Source organism: Pangasianodon hypophthalmus, chromosome 4 (assembly GCF_027358585.1).
Source record: "Pangasianodon hypophthalmus isolate fPanHyp1 chromosome 4, fPanHyp1.pri, whole genome shotgun sequence".
NCBI classification, from domain to species: domain Eukaryota; kingdom Metazoa; phylum Chordata; class Actinopteri; order Siluriformes; family Pangasiidae; genus Pangasianodon; species Pangasianodon hypophthalmus.
The window spans coordinates 10,982,268-10,989,118 of NC_069713.1; positions in this window are offsets into that span (position 1 = coordinate 10,982,268).

The window sequence follows — 6,851 nt, forward strand, 5'->3', positions numbered from 1 at the left end:
TACATAGCTATGCCTTAATAGCAGTCCATGTGACACATAGCTCTCATATGGTTACTTATGGTGTTTTTATAGTGCACCTTTAAATCTCAGGATCACTATATTCTGCCATTTTATGGAACAGAGCTAAATAATAATGTAAATAATAATGAAATAATGTTTCTTGCCTTGTCACATTGACAATAACACATTACATTACATGAATCACGTATAAGGTTAGTACGAACCCAGGTTACGTTACAGGCCTGCTGCAGGGTGGGATTTGTGTGTGTGAGAGAGATTAACTGTGTGTGTATGTGTGTGTGTGTGTGTGTGTGTGTGTGTGGGACCATTACAGTTAATAGTTACATTTATATTTTGTGTTATTCTGTGGTTTCAGGTATTCTGAGTGTAAAGTGTGTAAATTTAATATTGTTATAGTTAATTGAGTCAAAAACTATTCAGTGGTAGTTGTAAAAGGAATACAAAGAGTATTTTATTCTTTCTGTACTACTGATTTACAGATTATTTAAAAGCTACTCTGCACTTTTATTTATATTTACATTCTTTATATTTTTGTTATTTAACCTAGGGATTTGTTCATTCTTTGAGTCTGAAAAATAAGTATAAATTTGGTTGAACTAAAGTATTCCAAAGTAACTGATAAGTATTCCATATAGTGTTATCAGACAGGGCATAAATCCAACATCTTTATAGGCAAGTACTTACTGAACCTGGTGCTCCTTCCTACATAATTCATAAAAAGCCGGTAGGGGGCGCTACACATTACAGCTTTTTAAATAAATTAGCATTTTTATTTTTTTATTTTATTTTTTTTGTCATCCGTTTGAACTAATGCACGTTTATTTCTGTTTCATGCTCTGGCATGATGGCGATATTAAGCCATTATATAAAGCAGTCCATGCTAGCTAATCTATATGAAGTTATGTGCTGTAAGTGTTTTTGTTGTATGTGTGGACGTATTTTCCATTAACTGGTTAACTCTTAATCAGTATTATGTCAATCAGTATATACAACAGTATTGTACTGTGTTATTGTGTTGAATCATGACCTCAAATCACCTCAGCCTAAGAATGACTCTGAAGTGTATTTTAATCATGAGGAGAGTGTGACTCTATGGTAAATCAGTATTTAGCTCTATGGTAAATCAGTATTTAGATATGGTTCTAATCAGTTAATTAGAAAATAATTTTTTAGAGAATGTTTGTGCATGTGAATCAAGAAAACTGAGACGAAACTGATGTGACACTGGCTTGTGAGAAATCACTAAGCACATAGTTCTCATCCATAAATTGTATCTTCTCAGTCCAGGCCTGTTCTATCCTTTCTCATGGGAAGGTGCTTTTCTCTACCAGAGTACCTGAAGTTTGTATCTTTTTCACCAGTTTGACGTTTCTGATTTCTTATAGTGCATTGTTAAGGGTGTGAAGAAATGTTAACATAAAAAAAAAAAGTAAACTGACTGACCTCCGCCACGGTTAAAGCTAAGACAAAGGGACAGTGAAATAATTGGGGTGAGAGGCAGGTGTGTGATTAAAGGGAAAAAAAAGAGAAAACTCTACCTTAATGAGATCATTGTTTTAGAATTGTATAAAAGCATGAGCCACGACTATGTAAATCAGATGCTCTGCAGACCATCTCGGCTTTGTTGTTTGATTCAATAAAGTCTATAGATTTTTGGCATCCAGAACCCCTTGTTTTTGTAACTCATTTTCTTATTCTGATTTGCAGAAGTATTTGCCACGACATGAGATTATCAGTGGCTTGCGTCGGAGTTTACGAGCCTCGTTTATAATCGGGATTTACCCCCTGTGTTATTGCGCGAGGCTGTTATCTGTGTATTATTCACACACACGCACGCATTCACTCACTCACTCACTGTCCACTTTAATAGGAACACCTGTACACCTGCTCGTTTATGTAGTTATCCAATCAGCCAATCATGTGGCAGCAGCACAATGCATAAAATCATGCAGATACAGGTCAAGAGCTTCGGTTAATGTTCACATCAAACATCAGATTGGGGAAAAGGTGTGATCTCTGTGACTAACAGCGGCATGGTTGGTGGTGTCAGATGGGCTGGTTTGAGTATTTCATTAGAATGGGGAAATCTGATCTCTGTGACTTGATAGTGTGTAGGTATGATTGTATGAGAGTATGAGTGTGTGTGTGAGAGAGAGAGAGAGAGAGAGAGAGAGAGAATGATAGTGAGTATGATAGTGTGTGTGACTATGATATTTTGTGAGAGAGAGAGAGAGAGAGAGAGAGAGAGTGTGTGTTTGTGTGTGTGTGTGTGTGTGTGTGAGAGAGAGAGAGAGAGAGAGAGAGAGTGTTTTGATAGTGTTTGAAAGACTATGATAGCTTGTGAGAGAGTATGATATTGTGTGTGACAGAATATGATGGACCAGTGCGTGAGAGAAATAAAGTTTGAATTTTGTCTGTAATAACCTCTCATACCTATTAATGTTTGGATTGACTTGAGCCACCCTCACAAGTAACGTTAGGCTAAATCTTTAATATGTGACAGTCACATTATTGTACACAAATGGCATGCATTCAATGACTTTATAAGTTACCCAAATATTTAACTGGGGAAAGTTATAATAATATTCACAGTTGAGTTGCAGGTACTTAAGTTGATTTAGGGTTACTCACTCACGTTATTAAAGTTACCGGGGTGTAGTTCATGCCTCTGAGGTCGTCAGACTTTTCTGGACTTTTTAGAAGTGACTGAGACAGGGTTTTTCCTCTAGCGTCTAGACCACTGTCATTAAACACAAGTGTAACCCTTTTGTCGTATTAATATCAAAGAAAAAGGAGGAAAAATATCTACTTGGGTCTGAACTCACCAAAATATATATAAGCAATAGTATTTGGAGTCTCGGGTTCGGGGTCTCACAACATGAAATTAAAAATTAAAAAAAATAAAATACTTAATAATTGTATCTTAATACGTGTGTCTGCACTTGAATGAACTTAGTTCGACTACAGAATTAACTGAACGGATAGAAGGGAACGTATACATTAATCAGTTTCACTGAACAGTAACTGTATTCACTGACTGCATTACTTCTCCTCTTCTCCTTCACTTTCACTTCAATCAACAGCATAATCTGTAATTAAACACTTTGAACATTACCATATGAAAGTATTCCTTGCTCTGCTTACCAAGTGAACACAAAGGAATCAATGAACAATAGCAAAAACGTGAGTATATATATATATCAGGGGCGTTTCCTCTGAGGAGGCAAGGGAGGCAGTGTCTCCTCAAAAAAACTGGATGAGAAAATAATAGATATTGCAAAAATAAAACGACGCAAATATTACTAAAAATGACCTTAAAAGTATAAAAGTCACTCGTTTTTATAAAGTAACACTGTCCAACAGCGACACCTGCAGGTAAAGTTACAGCGGAGGCTTGCCTCCCCTCAGCCCATTGACTTATAACAGAGAGTCGCGCTATAATTGGATGTGATCGGTTATGATTGGATGCGATAGGTTATGATTGGATGTGATCGGTTATGATTGGATGCGATAGGTTATGATTGGATGTGATCGGTTATGATTGGATGTGATCGGTTATGATTGGATGTGATCGGTTATGATTGGATGTGATCGGTTATGATTGGATGTGATAGGTTCGTTTGATAAATCCCGTCTCTTGTTTTCGTGCGAGCTCTCGGCCTGAATGGACAAAATGATGGCGTTACTGACTAATTATAAAGTAAGTAAACAACTCACCCGCTTAGATATCACTGCTTTGTGTCACGTCAAAAATGAAAACTTGAAGTGGCCTGAAACGTGATGACTGTTTTTAGTGAGCATTCAGCTTGATGAAATGAAAAATATATCTTTGTGTCTCTGTTTGTGTTTACAGAGCTTTTATGACGATGACCCGAAAATAAGTTGACTATTAAAAAGAACAGCTGAACATCAGTTCACAAATAAAAAATATTAGTAACACTTTACAATAAGGTGTCATTTGTTAACATTAGTTAATGTGTTAACTAACATGAACAAACAATGAACATTTATTACAGTATTTATGAATCTTTGCTAACGTTAGTTAATAAAAATACAGTTGTTCATTGTTAGTTCATGTTAGTTCACAGTGCATTAACTAATGTTAACAAACACGTTTGATTTTAATAATGCATTAGTAAATGTTTAAAATAATATTAAATAAGATTAATAAATGCTGTAGAAGTATTGTTCATTCTTAGTTCATGCTAACTAAAGTAGTTAACTAATGTTAACTAATGAAACCTTACTGTAAAGTGTTTCCAAAACATTGTTCAAATTGTTACTGCAATAATTGTTACTTTAGTTATTATTTTGGAATAAATGTAAAAATGCATAAAACACTAAAACACTATGAAATGTATAATTAATATTAAAAATATTAAATAAAAAAAATAAATAAATAAAATACAAAATAGAATTATATTTGTTCTCTCTTATTTAATGTAATGTTTATATATATATATATACTGCCTCCTCATTTTAAAACACCACCGCACGCCACTGATATATGTATATAATATATAAGAACCAGTCAGAAGTTTGGACACACCTTCTCCTTTAGTGCTTTTTCTATATTTTTATTATTTTCAACATTGTACATTAATACTGAAGACATCCAAACTATGAAAGAACATGTATGGAATTATGTAGTAAACAAAAAAGTGTTAAACAACCCAGAATATGTTTTATATTTTAGATTGCCCAAAGTAGCTACATTTAGCTTTGATGACAGCTTTGCACACTTATGGCATTCTCTCATCAGATTCACAAGGTAGTCACCTGGAATGGTTTTCAATTCACAGATGTGCCTTGTCAAGAGTTCATTTGTGACATTTCTTGCCTTCTTAATGTGCTTTAGACCATCAGTTGTCTTGTGCAGAGGAAGGGTGGGTACAGAGTCAATAGCCTTATTAGTGCTACTACAACTACTGTACAAATCCATATTATGGCAAGAAACACTCAGTTAAGTAAAGAGAAAGTACATCATTACGTTAAGAAATGAAGGTCAGTCTCAAGAAATCCCAAGAACTTTGAATGTATCCCCAAGTGCATTTGCCAAAACCATCAAACGCTATGATGAAACTGGCTCTCATGAGGACCGTCCCAGGAAAGGAAGACCAAGAGCTACCTCTGGTGCAGAGGATAAGTTTATTAGAATTACCAGCCTCAGAAACTGCCGATTTACAGCACCTCAGATTACAGCCCACATAAATGCTTCTTGGAGTTCAAGTGTCTGACATATTTCAACATCCACTGTTCAGAGGAGACTGTGTGAGTCAGGCCTTCATGGTTGAATTGCAGCAAAGAAACCATTACTTCAGAAGAAAAACAGAGACTTGCTCGGGCCAAGAAACACAAGGAATGGACATTAGATCAGTGGAAAACTGTCCTTTGGTCTGATGAGTCCAAATTTGAGATTTTTGGTTCTAACCGCCGAGACTTTGTTAGATGTAGGGAGGGTGAACGGATGGTTCCTGAATGTGTGGTTCCCACTGTGAAGCATGGAGGAGGAGGTGTGATGGTGTGGGGGTGCTTACCTGGTGATACTGTTGGTGACTTAGTCAAAATTGAGGGCACGATTAACCAGCATGGCTACCACAGCATTTTGCAGAGACATGCCATCCCATCTGGTTCGCACTTAGTGGGGCCACCATTTGTTTTCCAACAGGACAATGACCCCAAACACACCTCTAGGTTATGTAAGAGCTATTTGTCCAAGAAGGAGAGTGATGGAGTGCTGCATCAGATGACCTGGCCTCCACAATCACGCGATCTAAATCCAATTGAGATGGTTTGGGATGAGTTGGACCAGAGAGTGAATGAAAAGCAGCCAACAAGTACTCAACACCTCAGGGAACTCCTTAAAGATTGTTGGAAAACCATTTCAGGTGACTACCTCATGAGGCTGACTGAGAGAATGCCAAGAGTGTGCAAAGCTGTCATCAAAGCAAAAGGTGGCTACTTTTAAGAATCGAAAATATAAAACATATTCTGGGTTATTTAACACATTTTTGTTTACTTCATAATTCCATACGTGTTCTTTCATAATTTGGATGTCTTCAGTATTAATGTACAATGTTGAAAATAATAAAAATAAAGAAAAACTACTGAAGCAGAAGGTGTGTCCAAACTTTTGACTGGTACTGTATGTATATGTATATGTATATGTATATATATATATATATATACAGTTAGGTCTGGAGGTATTTGAACAATGACAGAGTTTTTGTGATTTTGAATTCTTAAAATGAAAGAAAGCATTGGTGAGCTCAACAACATTGAAAGGCCTGGAAGACCACGGAAGACAACTAAAGTGGTGGATCGCAGAATCCTTTCCTTGGTCAAGAAAAAACCCTTCACAACATCAAGAGAAGTCAAGAATATTCTGGAGAAGGTAGGTGTATCATTGTCAAAATCTACAATCAAGAGACACCTTCATGAATGTAAATACAGAGGGTTTACAACAAGGTGCAAACCACTGGTAACATTCAAGAACAGGAAAGCCAGATTAGACTTTGCCAGAAAACATCTAAAACAGCCTCCCATGTTCTGGAATAAGATTCTTTGGACTGATGAAACCAAGATTAACTTGTACCAGAATGATGGGAAGAGAAAAGTATGGCGAAAGAAAGGAACAGCTCATGATCCAACGTTTACCACATCATGTGTCAAACATGGTGGAGGAAGTGTTATGGCATGGGCTCACTGGTGTTTATTGATGATGTGACTGCTGACAGAAGTAGCAAGATGAATTCTGAGGTGTATAGGGCTATACTCTCTGCTCACATTCAGCCAAATGCTACAAAACTGATAGGACGCCACTTCACAGT